Here is a 16,192-nt window from a genome sequence, read left to right as displayed (position 1 = left end):
AGAAATTTGGGGTTCATGCTCCGGGGCTTGCCTTCAAGCGGAGGGGAGGAGATCTGGTCTTCAGCTGGGGCTGCTTCGGCTTCGGGAGTTGGCAGCTCAGCTACAGCTCCGTCTTTGGGCGCCAGGTGTAGCTCGTAGACACCGTCAGCGAGATGTAACTCTACACGAATGCAATGCAGGAGTTAGTGTTTAGACGGTTATTTCAACAACACTTGCAGTTTAAGCTCGGACATTTGTAGCAAGGCTACAAAAAAGGTGGGGAAGTTTACTTTAGTTGGTGGAGAGCAAGATAAAAGGGTCGGATGGGAATAAACTTGTGATCTAACCCTTAAAGTTAAGCAATAACTATGCCGGGTCCTCAGACTTAACGCAGAGAAATCCCGATCTTTTACACGGATACCCTCGGGTCAAGGAAAAGGATACAGCCGAGTCCTCGGGCGAGGCGGATAAGGGTCGGCTAAACAGACAGGGTCGGGCGAGATGGAAAAAGGGGTCGGGTGAACAGATAGGGTCGGGCGAGACGAAAAGGGGTCGGCGGCTTACCTTCAGGGTTATAGGTGAAGCTTTGGGGTCGGGAAGGAACAAACTTGGGCGGAAGGTCTTAAGCACTAAGGCTTGGGCGGCGGCGATGTCCGGCGGTGGCGGAGCTTCTTGTGGGCAACAAGGAAGCTCTAGCACAGCGTGGAGGAGCAGATGGCTGGGTGGATTGGGGAGAAGTGGGTCTGAGCGAAGAAGGGAACTTTTTCAAGATTTTAGCGGGAGTGCTCAGGTGCGCTCAGAGTAGGGGCAGTGAAACAGCAAAGGCGAAGGAACTCCGGTGGAACTCTGGCATTCCCTTTTATAGCTGCGCGGAAGAGAGAGAGTTGGAACAGCACGAAGACCGGGAAGAAAAGGATGGAGTGCGCTGCCATGGTGGCGATTGAGCGACGATGGGCGGCAGAATGGGACCTTGGAGATAGAGTCTTCGGCCATTGGGCACTGGAGACAAGGCGGCGCAGGCACGGTTTTTGCCGGAATTTAGATTTGACGGAGGCGAGCGTCGTTGAGCAGCGGATTTGATTGGTGTGACAGGGAGAAAGGTGCTACAAGCGAGGTTGCAACAGGTGAAAAGACAGGGCGAGCGGTGGTGCGGGCAAGCGCGAAATGGCGGCATTGCCAGAGCACGTCACTAGTGGGGCGAGAAAAGGAGCTGTCGCTGCTGGGGTCGGGGTTGGCGAGGGAGGAATTATCGCGTAGCGAGTTCGTGGGCGGTGCGACTGTGGAGAGGCGGAAAAGCCGGAGGTCATCGGGGCTTGCAGCCGGGGATCCTGCAAGATGATGATGGGCGCAGGTCGCGAGGCGGCCTGACGCAGCAGCGGCAAAACTTTGCCACGGCGGTGATGGGGGCACCTTGGTGCGGCCGGCGAGGGCGCGAGCGAGACGAGGCGAGGCAGAAAGGGGTTGCAAAGGGGCTTCCGCTGCGATTGGGGAGGAGGGCGTGTGGATCCATCCTGTCGCAGCCGGCGATTGGGCGAAGCAGCGACGTCGGAGAGATCAAGCCACGCGGCGGGGAAGCTCTGAAGCGGGCGCATGCTGCTCGGGCGCGTCTGCCTCGGGAGATCCAGGGAGAAGGATTTAGGGTCTACCAGTCAGTCTTAGTTGTTCCACAGCTCCAAGATTGAAAGGAACACTGCCTTTGGGATTCAGAAGGAACCGACGGATTTGGTTGGGTTCTCAGGGGTCCGGACTAAGAACCGGTGTTAGGGCGCTTAAGCTCAGGGGAGCTGAGACAAAGGGATTAGGGACTCAGATTAGGATTAACTCGGATGATTTAACCAAGGTCGTTACACCCGGCGCTGCCAAAGACCTCTGTCCTAAGTGCACTAGGCTGAGGCTTGCAGCGAAACAATTTCCTAAACAGCTCAAGGCTCAGAGGAATTCCCAAGTAAACTTCACAGAGGTGCACAAAATTTGACATATGTAGTACACCATTGGGGTTCAAGTGTACCAGCTGTAGCTTATAGTACTTGAGGATACCTCTGAAGAAGTCGGAGGTAGGCACCGCCAACCCCCTCTCCACAAAGTGTGCAAGCATGACCGTCTCGTTGGGATGTTCCTCGAACTGCCACGCATTCGCAAAAGCAGGACGCCATTCGAGTACCTCCTTCGGCTGCAGCAGCCTGGCATCGACAAGTGCCTGAATGGCCTCCTCCTTCATCATGGAATGTTGCGGCGCAGTCTAGTTCATCGGCCCCACCTTCGGCACCGGCAACACCAACTCCTTCCCCTTCTTCGATTTCGCCTTCGTTGTCGCTGGAACCTTGCCCTAAGTCTTCTCCGGTTTTTTCCCCATCTTCTTGGTGCGCATAAGTCGATCTCAGCCGCAGCAAGAGCAAGACAATCTCGGATCCCTCTCAAAGAGCTAGAATGGCGATGGTGGCGCTAGACAATCGCAGCGGCGGAAAAGAGGAGCAGAAAGGCAAGGGAAAAAGAAAAGCAGATCTGATTAACAGTGGACCGTAAACCTAACCAAAAGGGGGCCCTCCAGTTATATCTCCGCCACCTCCGGATTCCAAGCGTCAGTTACGCAATGGAAAGGTTTAAACCAGATTAATTGCCTTAAACACCCAACAGCTACTCTCTTCAACGGGTTTTTTGACCACTTCAACGACAAATATCGCCTAAGTGCTCGGGGGCTGCGGGTACCATACCCGATGGTCAGAATTTTCTTTTTCAGACTACCGAGAGTAAAACAGCCAAGAAGCAGGATTGACCCTAAGCCTGACTCTTCGACTCAACCTAAGGCTCAGGGGCTACTCCATATGGAGTGCGATTGTCATCGCACTACCATATAAAAATTCTTGGAATGAGAAGCAACTCGAAGGAACAAGAAGAGTACCTTCCAGCCACGCGACAGTACTCGAGCACTTCGGACACTGCAACCTCGACGAACTACTCGGATAGTGCCCACAGTACTTGAGACTGTGGCGCACGACTACAAAGTACTCGGGGGCTTGTCGGGCATACACCCCAGGCCCACGAGTAGACCTTGAACGGCCCACTAAGGGACGTACTCGAACACGATCAGGACAAGGGGATAGGCTTATCCTACTCGGACTAGTCAAGTGTATGGAAAACTACTCGGGTCATACCGAGTAGAACTCTGTAATAGTACTCGACCAGGACTCGGACTTGTAACCCTGCCCTCCCATGCATATGAGGGCGGGCAGGGACCCCCCTCAAACAGAACAACTCCAAGTGCATCCAAGATCAATACAAGCAAACACACAGGACGTAGGTATTACGCGATCTAGCGGCCTGAACCTGTCTAAATCGTGTTCCTTGCGTCACCATTGATTCCTTGATTCTCGACGGCCCTTACCGCATAAAAGACCACCTAGGGTACCCCTAGGCAGGTTGCCGGTCTAAAGTACCGACAGCGGGTGGCACGTCCGCCCCTGCAAATGTCATTTCAACCGCCCTAGAAACCATTTTCGTAGTAGTGGTTTCCAGTCACTCTTTCTATTCACCATGACCCAGCATGTTTGCCGGTGCACCAACGAGAATGGAGACTGCTGGAACATTTGCAACCCAGAGAAATACGGACTGCTGGAACATTTGCAACCCAGAGAAATACGGACTGCTGGAACATTGATCAATGCGTGGATCAAGTCTGCAGCCATGTGCACATGAGCAGTGGCATATCCATACCTATAAATCAAGACTAATGGTTTTAGCCAAGTCACAAGAATCAACTCTAAGATGTAAGGTTATACGCTGGCCGTGTGTATTATGTCCATTATCCAGTACTCCGACGAGATTAGTCCATTGTGCCTCATTTATGGTATACAATGTTTCGTAGTCTCAATGTCCTATCTACATGAATTCTTCTGTAGTGCGCGGAAGAATTGGAAGCAATACAACCTGAATACAAATTTTGCTCAAACGACAACACATGTATCTGCCTTTTTCAAATTAAATTTTGTCCACTCTTTTCTCTATGATTTTGACCACCGCTCAACTAAGCCCCACAACTATGCAGGTGAATTTCATTTCTGCTTGCTGATCTGATCTGACGCCTGTGTTAATCAGCAAAGCAATAGACGCAAAAGCAAGCACCGCAAGTGAACAGGCCCGCAGCATGATCAGCAACATGCGTGACCAGGTCAGGTCAGCATCTAGTTCTAGGCACGTGGCGTTGGTTCTTGTTTTTTTCTTCTAGTCAAAAAATTCATCAAGTGTCAAGCCAGAACATATATACTACTCATTTGTTTTTTTTTCTTCTAGTCAAACTGTTTGTGTTGATTCTTGTTTCGTGTTCGCGTTGATTCTTGTTAGTTGTGTCATTTATTTTCCTTTTTTTTGAAGCTGATACAGAAACGAAAGTTGATGTCTCATCACAAGAGAACGGCTTCATGTGGATTTGCATACGGACATGGATGCCAAAGGAACCCAACTATCAAGTGGGAGTCACCGTAATTTGAGTTGAAGAGAGTTGATGGTTCCGAGTAGAGTTCAGGGCTAACGACAAACATTAGTATACAGGGTACCTGAAAGTAAAACGAGCCTGGGTATGTAGGATATGGTATTTGAGGGTATCAACCTGATTATTAGGGGGGGGGGGGGGGGGGGGGGGGGGGCCGGTATTCCTGGAGATATGGTTGCTATAGCTGTAAAGTGGTAGGAATCGGACTTCCCTGTGAATTATTTTGGCTTGGTACAGAAGGCTTGGAGTTCTGAATGGGTATGCCATTAGGTTCCCTTGGATGGGGGCAAGATTAAGACCCTATAGAACTCTCAGCGTCTTCGTCATTTTTGTCAAGCTTTCCATTGAGGTTTTGTCTTTGTATTTGATCCACTCCATTATAATCAAGGTCAAGAAGACAAGAACCACAGATTGTAATCTTCCAGACACATACTTACATAGGAGACATAAACAAGAAGTATGGTATTTACTCCATCTCAGAGGCCCAAACCAGTACAAATCATTGTGTTCCGGAGTTGAGCTTTGAATCTCCATTGTGGCCAAGGTCCCAGGGGTGATCCACAATCGTAGTTGATCATTGAACTGTCGATAGGCTCTCTGTTAGCTAATAAGAATTTTACACAATGTGTTTGAATTCATGGACAAACCATGGTCAGCTACAAGCAATTGAACAAGACTTCTTTTCATTTTAAAAATTATTAGTGGCACATAGTGGGTTGCAAATCTAGAAGTTATATGATCGATAAAACATCCGTGGATAGAATGATAAAATAAAGTTTTCATAGGCAGCCTTGGAAGATAAGAGAAAAATGGCAATTCGTTGCTCTCCTTGCAGTAGGGGATCTTAAGAACAAAAACATATGTTTTTTGTACTCCACGCAAACGCAATGGAATCTTCAGAAACCATTACATATTATTCTTAAAAGAGATCACAGTCCACATCTGGATAAAAAGAAAATAAAAGGCTCGGAACGCGAGATTTTATTTGGCACGGCAGATGTATTGCCGGATGACTCGCACATGGAAATGTTGACTACTTCCATCAGAAGCTGACGAGCTTCTAAATCATTTGCAGCAGTTCACCTCACCGACGTCACAGCATGTCGCGCCACACGAGAGCCATGTGCCAGTCCTCACGAAATAGCAGCACCGGCACCCTAACATATATAGTGTAGAAACATCAGATGAGCGATGGACTCTCTGTGTAATTTACATATATATTATGTGGATGACAATTGACAATAATCTTGTGAATCGTCTCTAAATGTTTTAGCCGATCGAGCTCGGTTGACGAGATATGAGTGTATACACCCCTACAGTCATGGTTTGAGAATTCATCAAATCAGTTACAGGTCGTTTAACTTTTTCTCTAAGGCCCCGTTTGGGTCCAAGGAATTGGAATCTATTTAATGGAGTAGGCTAATTTATGTTGGAATGTGGCATTCCACAACTTTCCAAAGTTTAGATATAAGCCTATCTTAAATTCATGGGGTGGGAGATGAAAATTGATTCTATAGATTATGGTTATTAGATGGAATTCAATTCTTATAGCACGCTCTTAGACTCGCTTCTCTATAGTAGAAGTGCAGCATACAAGTATCTCTCCCATATCACCAACTATAATATACAACTATATTCCACGTACAATTATATTAGCTTAATTAATTTGTGTCTAAATTATGATTATTAGGATGGAATTCAATTCCAATGAACCAAACGGGGCCTAATATTTTTTACTGTACAAAGCTTACTTATTTTGCATGAGGTATGAATGTGCACACCTGCCAACCTAACTGGAACTTAGGTGTTTATTGCTTCTTAAGGATTGATATCATTTCCTTAACTATATCTTTTAAAAAAATTAAGTTCGTGCATTGGTTACTGATGGTGAATAATTTTTGGACCTTAAGTGCATCTTTTTTGACACGCTACTTGAGAGTTTTCCTTCATGAGAACTCTCCATCAAAACTTATATGGAAAACTATAAGAGCAAATAATATTATGGAAAACGTCTATTTTACTTCTATTTAATCCAAGGGGATTAATAAGTAGACCAGAAGTTAATGTATGGGTTACGCTGATTGTCGCAATACTTCAGAAGAGTAAAATAGAATTTGTGTGTTGCGTGTGGATATACCTTGTGGCAGGAACCCCTGCTTCCTTGCCACCGCCGGCATGGCAGCGGCGAAGATTACCGCTGCCATGGCCCAGATGAAGAGTGCAAGAACTGTGTTCCGCCGCATCTCCTCTCTAGCAACTCAACTTGTCTCCACTTCCAAGCTCCAAAAGGTCTTGTTTCGACTGCGTGATGCTTTTGCCCCCTTATTACCTCACTGTCTCCTTTTATAGAGGCACAAAATATTCGAGGCCATTGTGCATCACATACAAAATGTTCGTCCTGCACAATGTAGGGGTGTGATCCTTACGTGGAGTATTTGTCTCTTTCTTTTTTGAAAGCAGTGATGTTCAAGTATTTCTAGGCCACCTCACATGTGTAGGGGCGTGATCCTTACGTGGAGTGTTTGTCTCATTCTTTTTTTGAAAGCAGTGATGTTCCAGTATTTTTAGATCATCTCACATGTGGCATGTTAAACAACGAGAGAATAGATTAATTATTACTGCTACTTTCTGGGAACTAAGCATGAGGTTCTGAAGGGTGAAGTCCATAGACTGCTAAACCATGTTGGTTGGATGCTTTGGTTTGGAAATGCACATACAAGCAAGAGATTGGCATCATTGGAGTGAAGAATAAATAAAGACCCAAGTACAGTGTATTTGATGAAAAAAGCGAGAACGTAACCTTTATCTGAAAAAAAAGGTGTACAAACCTAATTCAGAATCATTTTTTTTCTCAAATTGTTCCAGAATTTATAAAGATGGAACATAATATTCCCCCCATAAGGTTACAAATTTCCCATACTCACATAATCGTGTTGGAACATTTCCGTCATCATTTCTTGTGCCAACGAACATTAGAAGATAACAATAGTAATAATATTTCATCACATTTATATTCATTATTACACACGGGTACAAATTAAAATGAAGGAAATAAAGAATCCAATAATAATTGTTGTGATGATGAGGTGCTAAGGGTTTTGCTTCACTCCGGCCAGTCAGCCTTCACCTTATGCTCCTTAGCGGATATCCCTATTACCAGAATCCAATTAAACACGATGATGCCTTTCGGATGCCTAGCCATATGTCCACCTCCATTGATGGGATCTTCTTGAACGTGGAAAACCATGCATACGAGGCAGTACTGTGGACAAGGAGCTTCTTCGATCTGGCCTCTTGGGTGAAGGTGGCGCTGGCGGTGTGGTGGCATCGTCGAAGGAGACGTTTGTTGTTGCTCGACCTTGGAGGTTTGTTGCTCGTTGGTCTTAGCCTTTTAGGTGGCGCCGCGAGCTGCTATCACCGAAGAAAGCAACCTCTGTTTTGTCTAGTATCATGTGGAGTAATGTTTCATTCTATTCATCCGAAAATTTATCATGGGCATTGAGTTTGATGCTGCCTGCCAATAAAGCAGCGATGCTGTTCGGCAAGAATAGTTCATGATGTTTGTTTCCAGCCAGAACAAGGTTTCGGCCCTTAGTTCACTAGACGTTCGTAGTTTCTTATATGTGGATTTTGATGTCTTTTCCAACTTGTGCAGACCGTCATGGAAAGCTAATGTCACGATTTAAAGCTATCTTTTGCAGACCTTTATTGTAAAAAATAAATAAAATAAAACTTTAGTCAATATGTCGACCACATAATTTCCTTTCCCAAGAAAAGATTTTTTAAAAAAAATAATAAGATAGATTAAAAGATTTGTAGCATACTGGATGGATTGCGCAATCAACTCAACTCTCTGCTCCGTATGTTACAAGTATACGAGTTTTAAACGGGCGGCCAACTTTTAAGTTGCAACTAGCCGAGAAGGGCAATACACATGCACAACCCACTTGTACTGGCATGATCTACCATGGAATCAACAACCGGGACTACATCCTCTCTTTTTTTATTTCCCCTGATTGATTCTCTCTCCACACTGACCTTATCTCATCACCACCTACCCTCTCTCCCCATTGCTACCTTATCCTTTCCCAACCCACCACCGACCTCTCTCTCCCTCTACCGCTTCCTCTCCTCTCTCTCCTCCTTCCACTGGCTGCCGCCGGTCCACGGGGCATCCCCAGCCAGCCCCTGGCCACCAGCCGCGGGCCACGCGGGCACGCGGGGCATTCCCGGTCCGACCCCTGGCCGCCGGCCGCGGGCGTGCGGGGCTTCTCTGGGCGGCCCCTGGCCGCTAGCCGCTGGCGCGCGGGGCATCCGCAGCCCGAACCCTAGCCACTGGCCGCCGGCGCACGCGGCCTCCCTGGCCGGCCCCTTGGTCGCTAGCCACCGGCCACGCGGGCCCTCCCCGGCTGGGCCCCAATGCGCTGGCCGCCACTGGCTACGCGGGCGCGTGTGCGGGCGAGATGGCGAGCAGCGATGAATGTTTCGTTTGTGAGTGATCTAGTAGTGCATGATTTGTTTGTGAATGATTCATTTGTGATTGTGCTGGTGAATCCTCCGCATGTTGTGAATCAAATGTTCTTACTTGTGTGATGGTTATATGAGATGAGCTAGCATGATTCCTGCTTCAATGTCAATTGTTTCTTGCTTCAATGTTAATTGTTTCTTGCTCTTAATTTGATTGTCTCTATCGTGGAGTTGGAAATCAAGGAGGTGGTACAGTGGTCGAGGCAGAGCTGCAAGGGCAGCGGCACGAGCAGGCAGGATAGGGGGCGGCACTACCAACTAGGATTAAAGGAGGGGAGCATTCAGTCTTGAAAGATTAGTCCTGGTTGGATTTTCAAGACCTATGTGTCTCTCCAACTAGGACTAATACTCAGTTTTCACCAATGGAATCCAAAGATGTGGATGCTAATTCTGAAAAAGGTGTTTCAAGGAAAAGGTCTATCTTGCTAATAAAGAGTTAGTTCTGTCATTACATTGCCAATATAATCATCATATATAACATATCCATTTTTAGGTCCCGCTCCTCACGTAACAAGAAAATCGCCAGGAAGCGGCTACTTGGTGAAGACACTGGAAATGAAGATGGTGGCTGCGTAGATGACGCTGCTTAACCTAGGTAAGCATTTGCTAGACCACAGTCATCTCTCTCAATGGTTGGGCTGCCTCATATTTCCTATTTTATAGTTGATGGTGTATTCCTTTCCTAACAGTTCTTCTCAATCATTACATTTACAGTTCAAGTGCCGATGCTTAGGAGGTGCCGATGCTTAGGAGGAACGAGAGGATCGGTTCATTTTGTTTGAGTTGCTTGTACATAAGCACTAAAAATAAGTAACTTATTTTTTATTGGGTTGCTTATGGGGCTGCTTATTTTTAGCCTATAAGCAACACAAGGGTTGCTTATGGAGCTAAAAGGCACTCTTTACCCCCCCCCCCCCTACCCTCATTTATGGCTGGGTGACTCCCCCTTTCTCTCTCTCAATTATTAGGGGCAAACATATCAAAAGCAACCTCATCCAATGCAGTTTAGCAACTCAAACCAAACATCTTTAGCTTATGCATAAGCAAATCAAATAAGCAACTTAGGGCCTGTTTGGTTTACATTGCTTATGCATAAGCAAATAAGTTGCTTATTTGTAGTTGCTTATGCATAAGCCAAAGATGTTTGGTTTGAGTTGCTAAACTGCATTGGATGAGGTTGCTTTTGATATGTTTGCCCCTAATAATTGAGAGAGAGAAAGGGGGAGTCACCCAGCCATAAATGAGGGCAGGGGATAAATAGTGCCTTTTAGCTCCATAAGCAACTCTTGTGTTGCTTATGGGCTAAAAATAAGCAGCCCCATAAGCAACCCAATAAGAAAGGGTGTTTGGTTGCATAAGCAAATAAGTTGATTATTTTTAGTTGCTTATGCATAAGCAACTCAAACTAAACAGGCCCTTATTTACTTATGCATAAGCAATATAAACCAAACATGCCCCTAATCACTTGCTACTGAATGCTTATCTTGAATGCTTATCTTCAGTTGTTGTAGAACCCGATGCTCTTATCATCTGTTTACTCTCTTTTGGATGCCTCGTGGATGCAAACTGTGGGATCTCCTACCTCTTTTAATATCCATCAGACTTCATTAGTACTCTCCAATCTTATTTGGATCAGTATTCTAAGCTACCTGATAAAATGTTTGGTAGCTACTAATTAATGCTGATCAACAAATGTAATGTACGTGTGGGCAGTGGATGCTTGTTTCCAATTGATGTCAGACAGGTTGTCCCATAAAAGGGGAGAACCAAGCCGGGCGTCCGAAAAGTGGCGTAGACCGCCCAATGGCCATGTCAAAGTAAACACAGATGGAGCATTCACAGCTGCAGACTCTACAGGCGCCACGGGAGTGGTGATTCGCAGAGCGGATGGTTCCTTCCTTGCGGCGTCAGCACGACGCCTTGTTTCGGTCGCGTCCGCTCTGATGGCAGAAGCTGAAGCCCTAAGCAAGGGATGGAATACGGCTAACCCTCAAGGTACTATGGAGCGGGTCCTAGTAGAGACGGACTCTCAGGAGCTTGTGTCCCTATGGCGATCACGCGGAAAGGACAGATCCGAGATAGCAGCGATCCTAAATGATGTCCAGGAGCTTTCGGCGGTTTTCACGTCCTTCTCGATTGATCATGTGCGGAGGACGGCCAACACATGCTGCTCATTATTTGTGCGCTAGAAATACGTCTACTTCAGTTTAGCTTCAGTCTGGGTTGAGCAACCCCCAAGCTTCTTGCAGCTATGCCTGCTTAACGATTGTAATGATGCTGCTTAATTAATGAAGAAGCTAAGTTCCCAGAAAAAAAAATATTTTCCACTGCTGGTGCTCTTTTCTTCTCTTCCATTTCACGTCGGTATTGTACTTGCATCACTCTAATCAGATGCCATTCCTTGTGCCTACCATCACTACTAATACCATAGATCTTCCCACAAGGTATTGGCCGTATGGTAAACCCTAACGTTAGAATTTGCGTGGAATAGCCGTGGATCTTAATGAATAATCGAATAATATAAAGTGCATATAGATCATGCCAATTTTTATACTAGTTTTTTTAGCAGGGCTTAGTAGGGCTTGTTTGGTTTGGGTCCTGAGAAAGCTTCCTCGTCTAGGCAACAATCTCAGATCGTTGGATTTCGGTGGCAACCAAACAGGCGTTGCATGCGTCATGTGTGCTGTTCTGAGATAGATGATGTTTGGATGGATCAATGGGATTATTAGTTGGCTGTGGGTTTTCATTTGAAAATTTTATTTTTCTTTTTTTCGGAATTTCTAATGGTCTCTTGGATGATTTTGTAGTCAGTTTTCACTCGCTTTCATGTGGCTGTGATGCTTTCAAGATTTGTGCAGTTCGGTTGCATTTTCTCCCGTCTATTCCATTTATGGGCCGTATTTGTTGCTTTGTTTGTTCGGCCCATTTGTTGACGTTCTCCTGTTCGCGTCGTCGTCAAAGGCAAGGCAGGCTCCTCCATTCTACTACAGAAAATGGCTCTAGTACTGGTTGGGAACCCTCTCTAGTATCAGTTTCGCAACCGGTACTGGCAATTCGGTACTAGAGGGGGTCCTTTAGTACCGGTTGAAATAATCGGTAATAAAAAATTTTAAAAAAAAGAAAATCCAACCCGGCCCCGCCCAGTTCCCCCGCCGGCCCCCTCCTGCGCGGCCTCCACCGTGCCGCCCTCCGCCCCGCCACCCGCATCCGCCTCCGCCCCTCCCCGCCGCTTCCGCCTGTCGCCCCTTCACCCGCCCGCCGCCCCTTCGCCTCCACCCACCCGCCCACCCACCACCCCTTCACCTCCGCCCCTCCGCCTCCGCCGCCGCCGCCCTCCACCCCGCCACCCGCATCCGCCTCCGTCCCTCCCCACGGCCCCTTCACCTCCGCCCGCCCGCCCTGCAATGTGTCGTCGCCGCCACCGCCTCACCTCGCCCAGCCGCTGCTCCTCACCGCCGGTGAGGGGCGAGCAGAGGGGGGAGGGGAGTGGAGGCACAGATCGGAGGAGATGAAGTGTGGGGAGGAGAGGGGAGGGGAGCGGACGGGGGGGAGAGAGAGAGAGAGAGAGAGAGAATGCATTCTGAGGATAAGGGCAGACAGGAGCAGCCTGAGGATAAGAATTGCTGAGAGAGGGGGGAGGGGGAGCGGATGGGAGCTTTAGTACCGGGTAGGGACTCCACCCAGTACTAAAGGGGCTCACAGGAGCCTCCTCGAGGACTATCCAATAGGTCCGGTACTAGTGCTCACATTAGTACTGGGTCAAAATGCAACCGGTACTGAGCCTCGAGACGAGAGGTCATTTTTCTAGTAGTGATTGGTGCCCAATCAATGTTCCAGGTCCGCCATTAACGCAGTGGTGATGTGGCATCCCTCGTGATGCGCAGCCGCCATGAGCACTCATAGAGTCAAAGCTAGGGGAGGACATGTGATGCCTCCAGCGAGGTCGCTAGCGTTGGCTGGTATTGTGTCACCGTCAGTGGATGAGGTAGCCGACAAGGTGATGTGTTTGCGCGAGATGAAGAAGACTGTGTCAACGTTGGCTGGTGGGAGCATGGAGTGAAGGCCATCGGAGAGGTTGAGGAATAAGACGTCGGAGGGGACGAGGAATGGACTCCGAGGTTGAGGTCAACGTTTATGGCTGGGACGGCGGTGACCAGCGGTGCTTGGAGGCTGGAGCAGCTTGAGAAACACCTTGGACATCACCATCGCCATGGCTAGTTGGCTCCCACAGTTTGAGATGGAGGGGATTTGATTTTGAGTTGTGGAGGAAATCGAAATTTGGTATTTGTTTTACCACATATAGTGGAAATCTGATTGATTTTATTGTTTGTTTTCATTTAGATTTTTTTTCTGTATGTTGAGATTTCTGATTGAGAGAACATGCTGCGTGTTGACACTGATTCGTGGCGCCTCACACACTTGAGCACTTCGTGTGCAATCACTGGTTAGAGATCCCAATGAAGGATTGGAACCTCTGACCGTGGTAGATCCATGGAACGCTCATCTAGAAGAGACCCTGTCAGGGTGTGCGCACCAGCGATTTGCCCTAAGCTCGGTAGGCTAGCTACGTCAACTAATGCCTTAGAGACGGTGGACGAATAGCAATGAAGGTTGGAAAAGAGCAAGGAAAAAGAAAAAAAAGATAAACGGACCACACACCTGGTCTTTGGCGTGCTCAATTAGGGGAAATTTTTGAATTAGATCGAGCTACTTTGAAATCAGATGGTGTTTTTCGCAGCAGTCCAAGGGGTTGGTTCACTTTTGGTCATGCTACCTTTGCTTTGCTCTTCTTTTTCGGTATTTTTTAGAGTCGGACTCCTAGCTATCTGCAGTTTTCGGCAATACAGTGCCAATAAACGGACCACACACCTGGCCTTGTAATTTTCCTTCTGCGTACAAATCTCTTAAATATTTTAATATAGCAGCTAATTCCTGATACGTTGCAGCCTTCCAATCCACCTAGACTCTTTCCATCTATAGCTCGTATGCAATACCAGGGAAAACACCATCCAGGCCATCAACTTGTACAGGCAGACGCATGCATGACCCCCAATCCAACATTGGTCTTGATGATGTGATAAAACAAATAGCTCTGTGGGCAACGAATCTCGTATTCTTATCACCATGCGTGAGCCTCTTCCACTGTTTTATAACTTGCTGGCACCATCAGTAGGTGAAACGGCCGGCGGCAACTGATCCGATAATCTATGGAAACCACGTATTAGTCTCGAAATTCTCTGTAACGAGCAAACGAATAGCCAGCTGAGGGAAGACTCTCTGCATAGGCCAGACATGTTTGGGGTGCTCCGATCCCAAAAGATGTCTGCAGTCATCAGAAATCGCTCTTACTGTCCCTGCAGCATGCACTTCTAGCTCCTCTTTATTTGTTGCCTGCATATGCAAGATTAACCTTGCTTAATTGATCTTGCATCTAACAAACCGGCCACAATAACCATTAATCAGTTTAACTCTGGCAACAATTCAACTAGCAGGCCGATCATCCATGGGAAAAAAAACCGAACCAGTCAAATATAAAATGTTCCCCTTATTCGGCTATTCACTTGATTGCAGATCTAATCAAAATAGCTTGAACGATATATCTCTAATTAAAATAGCACTGTGGCAAAGTTGACCGTCAACACTGCGTCATCCAGTTTTCTTGTTTTTATTTTGTGACGTGTAATTTTTTTCATTGGCCCAAAATGTGAGTGAAAACTCAATGCGTAATCAATCGGGTGACAGGTAGTCTTGAGATCTGAAAACTGATCCCTCAAAAAAAAAATTGATTTTCCTGGAGATATGGATCGACGGGTAGGCCGCTGCCCAAGACTACTTGGCTTTCCATTAGTTCGTTAATTACTTGGCTTAGGCCCATTAGGAGCCCACCACCACCATCTTCTTTCTCCTCCCGACATCTTCCTCACACTACCACTGCCTCCTCCCCTCCCCCCTGACACCCACCAACCGTTGTCGCTCGCTCACTCGCCCTTCCTAATCCCATGAGCATCCTCGCCCCTGCCGCCGGTCCAACCGGTCGTCCGACCCCACCCAGCTGGCGGCGGTACCGTGCCGCCTCGCCTTCGCGACCACCACCACCGCTGGTCCTCCGGCGCCCCAACCCCCTCCTCATCTATAGCCGCAAGCAATTAGAGTTCCCGCCCCCTGGTAACCCAAACCCTAACCTACCACCTCGACCACCACCGGTGGCAAGGTCGCCACCGGCCACCCCAACCCCCACCCTGCCTGCTCCCCGAACTCACTCCTCAACGCGCGCGTAGGGAGTGGTGGCGGCATGGAAGCCGTCGATGGTGGGAGAAGAGGAGAAAGAGGAGAGGAGTAGAAGAAGGGGATCAGACGCCCACGAAACGCCATACGAATCTTAAAACACCGGAAGCCAAGTAACATCCTGGCTTTTGAAAGCGAGATAGGATTGGCGCCCAAGACGTGCCCTAGAAAATGAGATATTATCCCTCTTCTGTATTTTTGAGCCCAGTCCGCAGTTCTATAAGTGTGTTTGGTTGGGCTGTGGCTTTTGGAAAAGCTGTTGTGAGCTATGGGCTGTAGAAAAGCAGCTGTGGGAAAGTAGAAGGCCGTTTGGTTAGAGCAGCTGTGGCTTTTGAATAAACTGTTGAGTGGACCCTACATGTCATTCACAGTCCACTCCACTCAACTCTCTCCCTTTCTCACTAACGAGCAGGTCCCACTCGTCAGTCCCTTCTTCTTCGTCCCGTTGGCCAATCCACCCCACGGCAAGGCTCTCACCCCAAATAGCTGCCGACCGAACCTTTCCCCCACTCTCCTCTACCCTCTCCACCTCCTCTCATCGCTAACCATGGCTCCTCCGACTGGGGATTGAAGAATCCCCGCCCGCCATTGCTGACGGCCTCGAGCTCAGGCGGCGCCGGTGAAACCCCTTGTCCCGACCACCTCTTCCACAACTGACTACCAAAACGGAACTCCGGTGAGCTATGGATTCTCCATCCCCTGTTCCCTCCCTTCCTCCACCGCTGTAGTCGCGGGCAGCGAGCAGCTAGGGTGGGTGGCCGGGGGCGACGGGTGGTGGGGTGCGGGCGGTAGGCTGTCGGGGGCGGCGGGAGGTGGCAAATGGGTGCGCGTGTGCAGGAGGAGTCGGACGGTTGCGCTGGTGCGGGAGTCGGAGAAGTAGAACAGGAAAATGAACCGGTATCTTTCTAATCAGTG

General features: G+C 48.0%; 1 long non-coding RNA gene across 1 annotated transcript; it reads right to left on the bottom strand.

The window, feature by feature from the left end:
• Positions 1-5,264: 5,264 nt before the first annotated feature.
• Positions 5,265-6,744, bottom strand: LOC117846196 (uncharacterized). Its single transcript, XR_004638247.2, has 2 exons — positions 6,603-6,744; positions 5,265-5,622 (listed from the first exon to the last, which is right to left on the bottom strand). It is a non-coding gene; the product is annotated as an uncharacterized lncRNA (long non-coding RNA).
• Positions 6,745-16,192: the final 9,448 nt, after the last annotated feature.

The sequence above is a fragment of the Setaria viridis genome, chromosome 2 (genome assembly GCF_005286985.2).
Source record: "Setaria viridis chromosome 2, Setaria_viridis_v4.0, whole genome shotgun sequence".
Taxonomy (NCBI): domain Eukaryota; kingdom Viridiplantae; phylum Streptophyta; class Magnoliopsida; order Poales; family Poaceae; genus Setaria; species Setaria viridis.
Note: the sequence above shows the minus strand (reverse complement) of the source record. Positions and strands in the feature narration are given on the sequence as shown.